The sequence below is a fragment of the Berghia stephanieae genome, chromosome 9 (assembly GCF_034508935.2).
Source record: "Berghia stephanieae isolate SIO BIC M18660-M18661 chromosome 9, UCSD_Bste_1.3, whole genome shotgun sequence".
Taxonomy (NCBI): Eukaryota; Metazoa; Mollusca; class Gastropoda; order Nudibranchia; family Aeolidiidae; genus Berghia; species Berghia stephanieae.
Window position 1 is genome coordinate 18,500,274 of NC_088368.1, and position 10,888 is coordinate 18,511,161.

General features: G+C 38.6%; 1 protein-coding gene across 1 annotated transcript in view; it reads right to left on the minus strand.

The window, feature by feature from the left end:
• The window catches only part of LOC144979154 (uncharacterized), a 32,227-nt gene that overhangs the window by 4,267 nt on the left and 17,072 nt on the right, over positions 1-10,888 (minus strand). The window lies entirely within an intron of this gene.

Below are 10,888 nucleotides of genomic sequence, written 5' to 3' on the forward strand. Positions count from 1 at the left end.
TTTTGTCAAAGCATCAGCAATTTCTGTTCTGAAGGAACATTCATGATGGTCATATTACCATTTTGTACCATATCTCTGAGAAAGTGATACTTGATATCAATATGTTTAGTCCTATGACTTTGTACAGGGTTCTTAGCAAGCGCTTTTGCTGACTGATTGTCACAATTCATCGTAAAGACATTTGAGTTCACATTGGTCATATCATTAAAAAGTGCCAATAAAAATATGTCCTCCTGTGTGGCCAATGCTAATGATACATATTCAGCCTCACAGGTAGACAAAGCAACTGTATTTTGTTTCTTTGACTTCCATGAAATCAGAGGTCCCTCATTTGTTAATTGGATACCGTAGCCAGAGACGCTTTTTCTGTCTCTTGAATTTGCCCAATCCGAATCGCAAAAACCATTCAGATTGAGGGGATTTTCTGATTTCCTGAAAATCAATTGTCTATTGATTGTTGCTTTCACATATCGTAATGCATGTTTGGCTAGTGTCATGTGGTGAGCATTTGGCTTAGACATATCCTGTGAGAGTTTGGTAACGATAAGGCTAAGGTCTGGCCTTGTGCTTGTCATCGCATAGATTCGTCCACCAACTATTTCTCTATACAGTGTCTCATCAGTTTCTTCAGCATTATCACTCTCAAATTTGTCAATATTTAAATCACAAGGTGTATATTTTGGCTTACAATCTTGGATGTTAAACCTGACAAGTAATCTATTCAAATAGTTTGTCTGATTCATCATAATAGCTCCATTTTCATGACTGAAATCTATGCCTAGGAAGTTTGATATTTGACCTAGGTCCTTCATTCTGAATTTCTCATTCAATTTGTCTTTGATCTGAGACAAGGTAGTATCTTAGACATCAAAAGAATATCGTCAACATAGCATAGAATAATTGTCATATCATTTTCTGAGTGCATAGTGTAGACACATGGATCTATTGACTTTGGGTGAATCCCTGGTCATTCAGAAAGGAATGTAATAAATTGTTCCAGTTTATTCCACTTTGCTTCAAGCCATAGAGGGATTTCTTTAGTTTTAAAACTAACTTTTCACCAGATTTACTCTTTACTGTGTAACCTTCAGGTTGTTCGACATATAACTCACAATCAATGGGCGCATTCAGATAGGCGGACTTAACATCCATCTGGTGGATAGTAAGTTCGTCCTGAACTGCGATTTGTGTCATGGTTCTGATTGATGTAATGCGAGCGGTGGGAGAGAATGTTTCATGATAATCGATTCCAAGCATTTGGGAGTAGCCTTTGGCAACAAATCTGGCCTTATGCTTTGATTCATTGTTAGGACCATTTTTCACCGTATAAACCCAACGACCGCCGATAGCTGATCTTCCAGGAGGAAGGGGGCTTAACTCGAAAGTGTTATTCTCTTCCAAGGCTGTCATTTCATCATTCATTGCATTTGACCATTTTTCAGATTCTTTGCCAGTAATGGCTTGTTTGTAAGACATAGGTAAAGGCAAGTTGGAAACATTATAACAATAATGGATAATACAATTCAAATGGTTATCAATCTCATCATCAATAAAGTAATCATCCAAGTGTTTTGGGCGTGATCTTTGTCTTTTTGCTTCAGCATTACAGCTGGTGTTGCCATCACTACCAGTAGGGTCAGTGATGTTTTCACATGGTTCGAATTCATTTGTGGGCGTACAGTCATCTGCAGAAGAAAGTGCAGGTCGAGGGGTATCCTTCTTTGCTCTATCGGGCAATACAAAGTCATCATCTGAGACTTGCTCTACATTTGTACAACTTGGTACAGGCACAATGCTGTCTTTATTTTCAGGTTTGGCGAATTTAACCACCCTTAGATTGGAAACAGTGTCTGATTCAGGGAAGTAGACCAGATGTGCTGGACACCCTTTGTCAAACCCAATGAAAATTCCCTTTCTACTTCTATCATCCAGTTTCTTGAGGTTCTGAACTAAGGCATAACATGTAGACCCAAATGGTTGCATGTTGGCAATGTTTGACTTATTTCCTGTGAATAATTGGAAAGGGGTACATTTGATTCTTTGGTTAAAGCACCGGTTTCTGATGATAACGGCATACGTCCACAGACATTTTGGCAGCCCTGATTGAATCAATAGACACCGAGACATCGAAAACAGGGTACGCCATGCCCGTTCAACGGTACCGTTCTGATGCGGGGAATTAGGGGCAGATAATTCGTGTTTTATTTTGTTATCCCTGAGCAGGGCTTTGAATTGTTTAGAGATAAACTCTCCCCCATTGTCGCTGCGGACACATTTTACACTACCATAAGGCCTTACATCAGCCAGAAATTTTTTCATGTCTTCAATAGCATCACTTTTACACTTCATAAAATAAACCGTAGTCAAATTTGAATAGTCATCTATACAGCATAAAGCATATTTATGTCCATCAATAGAACTTTGTTCGACGGGTCCAGCTAAATCTATGTGAACTTTATCTAAAATTTCGCATGATCTTGCATCTGGTTTTCGGTTTACATTGTTTGTCATTTTCCCTAGCACACAAGTTCCACAGTTAAATTTTGCATTACAGTCAGTGATTTTCATACCTTAGACTACATTCTCTAATGATAAAATGTCTTGAATATTGCAATGTCCCATGGCTTCATGCCACTGTTGTAAAGTACGAACACCTTGTGTATCTGCTGTCACACTGTTTATGAAATACAAATTACCGTCTCTTTTTATGTTAAAATCAACTTCACCATCATGGGTTGACAAGGTTGCATCATTTTTGGCGAATTTTATAGTTGCACCATTTTCTGTTGCAGCTTTCACAGAGAAAATACTTTGTGAGAATGAAGGTACGAATAAAACATTATTAAGGGTAACATTATGGTCAACTCCTTTCGTATTCCGGAGGGAAATTTCAACGTCGCCTTTGCCTTTCACAATATTTGACGGTCTGGTGCCATCGGCCAATTCAATTACGTGGTCGGCCGGGTTAAAATTTTCTTCGAATCGAACAAATTTGTGTTGGTCATTGACGATGTGGATAGTTGCCCCACTATCGACTAGGAGCGCATTGATTTGATTAGTATGTGAATGTGATGGATTGGCATCACAACTGAAACAGTAGTTATTGCGAGGTGATTGCGTTGATGAACTTGATTCTATGTCGTTAACAGATTTCGCTGACTTGAGTCTGCGGCAGAATTTTGTGTCGTGTGATGAGGTTTTGCAGATGTTGCAGAAACGACTTTGTGGGCGTGAATGGGTTTCTTTACGCCTACAGTAGGCGGTGTCGTGTGTTGTACTTTTACAGTTTTCACACCAACGACGAACTCTACCTTTTCTATGGCTGTTACTGTTACTAGTAAGTTGAACGTTCATGATGGATGTGTCAGATCGTTGAATCTTTTCGGTGTCTTCATAATTTCTGATGGTAATTTTGAACACAGTAAACGTTAGATCTTTGTCCTTCTGAGTAATGACGGCCGTAAACGAGTTGAATTTTGGAGGCAATCCTTTGATAATCATAGCGATTAGAAGGCTATCGCTGATGGTCTCACCAGTATCACGAAGTGATGCAGCAGCAGTTTCGGCTCTTAGCAGATAGTCCGTGACAGATTCTTGGTCAGCCTTAATTAGTGACGTGAGTTGAGTATATAGTGTAATAACTCTCGGTTTACCTTTTCGTAAATAATGATCTCTGAGGATCTGTAGCGCTTTTCTGCCGTTGTCCCTTGCGTCTCTTATTATCAGCGATAAGGACCTGTCATCTAACACTTGCACCAGTTCGGCAAAACATTCAGCATTTTTGTTGTCATCAACTTCGACATGTTGGTCGTCTTGGTTGGCAAAAACTGTGTGTAAATCTCTTATCCGCATAAATCCCAAAAACTTTACTTCCCACAGCTCGAAGTATCGCTCGTCACCGTTAAATAATAATTTATTCCTGTGGCTGGGCACATTACCTGTAGAGGATGCCATAATAATAGCACGGATGGCTTGTAAAAAGTAGTAAATAATAAGGATAATGAATACAAGGTAACGAAAGACGTCTGATGGTTTTCAGGTTAAAATAGAACAGGAAGTTTTTATTGAAAAAGTGAAAGTACATTAAACTGGTTTCTGTGGAAAGAAGAGTTCCATTAGTGAGGGTAAGTAAATCCGTAGTATACAAGTAGATGAGATAGTAAAACAATAATCATACTGTAAGGTGAGGTTACATATTTTAACACACCCCCTTAAACTCAGCTTTGTAAGGAAAATAAAGGAAATAAAAATGATTATAGTTAAGGTAGTAATCTACTTAATAATATAAGATTAAGTAATAGTTGATATTATGTTCTTGTAATGGATGGATCAAGTTTTCTCATTGAAAATGAAAATTACTATTGATTTAAACAACACTAACTTGTAGAGGTATAAAAGATACCATCCAAATTAAAATAATATTTACATGATTAACAGCAGTAATAGTAGGTACATAAAGGTTTAACTATTGGGTCATATTCAGTAACAATAATTAGCAAAAATATGAAACTGATAATATAATAATAATAATACCAATACTAGTCATTACATGGCTGCAGATACAAATCTTTCAATTTTCACTCTAGACATGGATTTTGTCAAAGCATCAGCAATATTCTGTTCTGAAGGAACATACATGATGGTCATATTACCATTTTGTACCATATCTCTGAGAAAGTGATACTTGATATCAATATGTTTAGTCCTCTGACTTTGTACAGGGTTCTTAGCAAGCGCTATTGCTGACTGATTGTCACAATTCATCGTAAAGACATTTGAGTTCACATTGGTCATATCATTAAAAAGTGCCAATAAAAATATGTCCTCCTGTGTGGCCAATGCTAATGATACATATTCAGCCTCACAGGTAGACAAAGCAACTGTATTTTGTTTCTTTGACTTCCATGAAATCAGAGGTCCCTCATTTGTTAATTGGATACCGTAGCCAGAGACGCTTTTTCTGTCTCTTGAATTTGCCCAATCCGAATCGCAAAAACCATTCAGATTGAGGGGATTTTCTGATTTCCTGAAAATCAATTGTCTATTGATTGTTGCTTTCACATATCGTAATGCATGTTTGGCTAGTGTCATGTGGTGAGCATTTGGCTTAGACATATCCTGTGAGAGTTTGGTAACGATAAGGCTAAGGTCTGGCCTTGTGCTTGTCATCGCATAGATTCGTCCACCAACTATTTCTCTATACAGTGTCTCATCAGTTTCTTCAGCATTATCACTCTCAAATTTGTCAATATTTAAATCACAAGGTGTATATTTTGGCTTACAATCTTGGATGTTAAACCTGACAAGTAATCTATTCAAATAGTTTGTCTGATTCATCATAATAGCTCCATTTTCATGACTGAAATCTATGCCTAGGAAGTTTGATATTTGACCTAGGTCCTTCATTCTGAATTTCTCATTCAATTTGTCTTTGATCTGAGACAAGGTAGTATCTTAGACATCAAAAGAATATCGTCAACATAGCATAGAATAATTGTCATATCATTTTCTGAGTGCATAGTGTAGACACATGGATCTATTTGACTTTGGGTGAATCCCTGGTCATTCAGAAAGGAATGTAATAAATTGTTCCAGTTTATTCCACTTTGCTTCAAGCCATAGAGGGATTTCTTTAGTTTTAAAACTAACTTTTCACCAGATTTACTCTTTACTGTGTAACCTTCAGGTTGTTCGACATATAACTCACAATCAATGGGCGCATTCAGATAGGCGGACTTAACATCCATCTGGTGGATAGTAAGTTCGTCCTGAACTGCGATTTGTGTCATGGTTCTGATTGATTTAATGCGAGCGGTGGGAGAGAATGTTTCATGATAATCGATTCCAAGCATTTGGGAGTAGCCTTTGGCAACAAATCTGGCCTTATGCTTTGATTCATTGTTAGGACCATTTTTCACCGTATAAACCCAACGACCGCCGATAGGTGATCTTCCAGGAGGAAGGGGGCTTAACTCGAAATTGTTATTCTCTTCCAAGGCTGTCATTTCATCATTCATTGCATTTGACCATTTTTCAGATTCTTTGCCAGTACTGGCTTGTTTGTAAGACATAGGTAAAGGCAAGTTGGAAACATTATAACAATAATGGATAATACAATTCAAATGGTTATCAATCTCATCATCAATAAAGTAATCATCCAAGTGTTTTGGGCGTGATCTTTGTCTTTTTGCTTCAGCATTACAGCTGGTGTTGCCATCACTACCAGTAGGGTCAGTGATGTTTTCACATGGTTCGAATTCATTTGTGGGCGTACAGTCATCTGCAGAAGAAAGTGCAGGTCGAGGGGTATCCTTCTTTGCTCTATCGGGCAATACAAAGTCATCATCTGAGACTTGCTCTACATTTGTACAACTTGGTACAGGCACAATGCTGTCTTTATTTTCAGGTTTGGCGAATTTAACCACCCTTAGTTTGGAAACAGTGTCTGATTCAGGGAAGTAGACCAGATGTGCTGGACTCCCTTTGTCAAACCCAATGAAAATTCCCTTTCTACTTCTATCATCCAGTTTCTTGAGGTTCTGAACTAAAGCATAACATGTAGACCTAAATGGTTGCATGTTGGCAATGTTTGACTTATTTCCTGTGAATAATTGGAAAGGGGTACATTTGATTCTTTGGTTAAAGCACCGGTTTCTGATGATAACGGCATACGTCCACAGACATTTTGGCAGCCCTGATTGAATCAATAGACACCGAGACATCGAAAACAGGGTACGCCATGCCCGTTCAACGGTACCGTTCTGATGCGGGGAATTAGGGGCAGATAATTCGTGTTTTATTTTGTTATCCCTGAGCAGGGCTTTGAATTGTTTAGAGATAAACTCTCCCCCATTGTCGCTGCGGACACATTTTACACTACCATAAGGCCTTACATCAGCCAGAAATTTTTTCATGTCTTCAATAGCATCACTTTTACACTTCATAAAATAAACCGTAGTCAAATTTGAATAGTCATCTATACAGCATAAAGCATATTTATGTCCATCAATAGAACTTTGTTCGACGGGTCCAGCTAAATCTATGTGAACTTTATCTAGAATTTCGCATGATCTTGCTTCTGGTTTTCGGTTTACATTGTTTGTCATTTTCCCTAGCACACAAGTTCCACAGTTAAATTTTGCATTACAGTCAGTGATTTTCATACCTTAGACTACATTCTCTAATGATAAAATGTCCCGAATATTGCAATGTCCCATGGCTTCATGCCACTGTTGTAAAGTACGAACACCTTGTGTATCTGCTGTCACACTGTTTATGAAATACAAATTACCGTCTCTTTTTATGTTAAAATCAACTTCACCATCATGGGTTGACAAGGTTGCATCATTTTTGGCGAATTTTATAGTTGCACCATTTTCTGTTGCAGCTTTCACAGAGAAAATACTTTGTGAGAATGAAGGTACGAATAAAACATTATTAAGGGTAACATTATGGTCAACTCCTTTCGTATTCCGGAGGGAAATTTCAACGTCGCCTTTGCCTTTCACAATATTTGACGGTCTGGTGCCATCGGCCAATTCAATTACGTGGTCGGCCGGGTTAAAATTTTCTTCGAATCGAACAAATTTGTGTTGGTCATTGACGATGTGGATAGTTGCCCCACTATCGACTAGGAGCGCATTGATTTGATTAGTATGTAAGGCGCCGATGTAGACAGTGACCATGTCCCAGTTGTTTGTACAGTAAGGATAAAGTTTAAAGCTATTCAGAGAACAGCTGGTAGAATAAAGAGGGATTACAGGTTATGCAAAGACAATGGCATACAAACAAAAATGAGAGAAGAATTTGAAAATGCACTCATGATACAAAGCCAAAGTGAACCTGATAACGAAAAATGTGAAAAACAATTTGATATATTCCAAAAGTGTGTCAAAGCAACTGCAGAAAAGCATTTACCAATAGCTCAAATAAACAGCAAAAAGGAATGGATAACAAATGAAATTCTAAACCTATTTGAAGAAAGACGAAAAGGCAACAGAGGGTCTGCAGAATACCAAACATTGAACAACCACATTAAATCCAAATGCATCGAGGCACACGAGAACTATCTAGACTGGAAATGCTGCGAAATCGAAAGAGAATACAAACCCAACCCCCAACAAGCTCACCAAAGGATAAAAGAACTATCAGGGAAAAGGAAAAGCAAAGCAGCAGGAAGTTGTATCCAAAACAAACAAGGGGAACTGCTATTTGAAGAACAACATATAGAAAGCCGATGGGTAGAATACATAGGCGAACTGTACAATGATCCAAATAGAAATGAACCACCACTGAAATTCAAAGAACCATTAAGCGGACCAAACATCACCAAAAGTGAAATTGAACATGCCATGGAACGAATGAGGGATGGTAAAGCAACAGGCCCTGATGAAATATCTGTAGAGGTATTAAAAAGCCTAGGAGATCTAGCAATTGATGAACTTCACATATTATTCAACAATATATACAATACTGGGAAAATTCCAGAAGATCTCTGTAACTCTATTTTCATAGCAATACCAAAGAAAGCAGGTGCAGTCAGATGCGAAAATTTTAGAACTATAAGTTTAATAAGCCACATCAACAAAATACTGTTGCGTATAATTATCAACAGGCTAAGGAATAAGATTAACTCCGAAATCGCAGAAGAACAATATGGATTCCAACCTGACAGAGGGACAAGGAACGCAATATACCTCCTCCGTGTTTTAAGTGAAAGAGCTATACAGGTTCAGACCCCACTATACCTCTGTTTTGTCGACTACAAAAAAGCTTTTGATAGAGTACGCCACGAAGAAATACTAAAACAACTGCACTCCATTGGCGCTGATGAGAAAGACCTCAGACTCATGCAAACATTATACTACACCCAGCAGGCATCTATCAAAATCGGAAACTCTACAGGAAATTCCATTCCTATTAAGAAAGGAGTCCGTCAAGGGTGTGTTGCCTCACCAGATCTGTTTAATCTATACCAAGAAACAATCATGAGGGGCATAAATAATATGGAGGGAATAAAAGTGGGAGGTCACAACATAAATAATATAAGATACGCAGACGATACGGTACTCATTGCAACATCAGAAATCCAACTTCAAAAGATTGTTGACAAAGTGGTAGTAGATAGTGAAGCCAAGGGAATGGAAGTGAATATCACCAAAACGGAATGCATGGTAATACAGAAAAACCGCGAAAACAACAACACCTGCAATATAACGATTCACGGCGAGCAACTTACCAACGTAGAAAGTCTTAAATACCTAGGTTCAATAGTGACAACAGATGGAAGATGTAACCGAGACATACGAGCAAGAATAGCTCAAGCCAAACAGGCCTTCATGGACCTGGGAAACATTTTGAAAAACAAACAGATGTCGTTCGGGATTAGATTCCGAGTCTTGAAGTGCTACGTGTGGCCAATCTTGTTATACGGATGCGAAAGCTGGACTACAAATGCAGAAACACAAAAGAACATTGAAGCTTTTGAAATGTGGTGCTTGAGAAGGATGCAGAGAATATCGTATACTGCACACAAAACGAACGAAGAAGTGCTAAAACAAACATACCAACAAAGGAAACTAATGCCCTTAATAGTGGATCGACAACTATCCTTTTTCGGACACATAGTAAGGAAAGATAAGAATGAATACCTGGCAAGTTGTGGAAAAATACCTGGTAAACGCGCCCGGGGGAGACAAAGAAAAACACTCATAGACCAACTGAAGGGCTTCACCAGCCTAACAATCCAAGAGCTGTTTGAAAAGGCAAGAGACAGAGAGGAATGGAGAGAGATAATTCATGCAGTATCCGAAGCCTGGACCAGGCATGGAACCTAGAAGAAGAAGAAGTGATGGATTGGCATCACAACTGAAACAGTAGTTATTGCGAGGTGATTGCGTTGATGAACTTGATTCTATGTCGTTAACAGATTTCGCTGACTTGAGTCTGCGGCAGAATTTTGTGTCGTGTGATGAGGTTTTGCAGATGTTGCAGAAACGACTTTGTGGGCGTGAATGGGTTTCTTTACGCCTACAGTAGGCGGTGTCGTGTGTTGTACTTTTACAGTTTTCACACCAACGACGAACTCTACCTTTTCTATGGCTGTTACTGTTACTAGTAAGTTGAACGTTCATGATGGATGTGTCAGATCGTTGAATCTTTTCGGTGTCTTCATAATTTCTGATGGTAATTTTGAACACAGTAAACGTTAGATCTTTGTCATTCTGAGTAATGACGGCCGTAAACGAGTTGAATTTTGGAGGCAATCCTTTGATAATCATAGCGATTAGAAGGCTATCGCTGATGGTCTCACCAGTATCACGAAGTGATGCAGCAGCAGTTTCGGCTCTTAGCAGATAGTCCGTGACAGATTCTTGGTCAGCCTTAATTAGTGACGTGAGTTGAGTATATAGTGTAATAACTCTCGGTTTACCTTTTGGTAAATAATGATCTCTGAGGATCTGTAGCGCTTTTCTGCCGTTGTCCCTTGCGTCTCTTATTATCAGCGATAAGGACCTGTCATCTAACACTTGCACCAGTTCGACAAAACATTCAGCATTTTTGTTGTCATCAACTTCGACATGTTGGTCGTCTTGGTTGGCAAAAACTGTGTGTAAATCTCTTATCCGCATAAATCCCAAAAACTTTACTTCCCACAGCTCGAAGTATCGCTCGTCACCGTTAAATAATAATTTATTCCTGTGGCTGGGCACATTACCTGTAGAGGATGCCATAATAATAGCACGGATGGCTTGTAGAAAGTAGTAAATAATAAGGATAATGAATACAAGGTAACGAAAGACGTCTGATGGTTTTCAGGTTAAAATAGAACAGGAAGTTTTTATTGAAAAAGTGAAAGTACATTAAACTGGTTTCTGAGGAAAGAAGA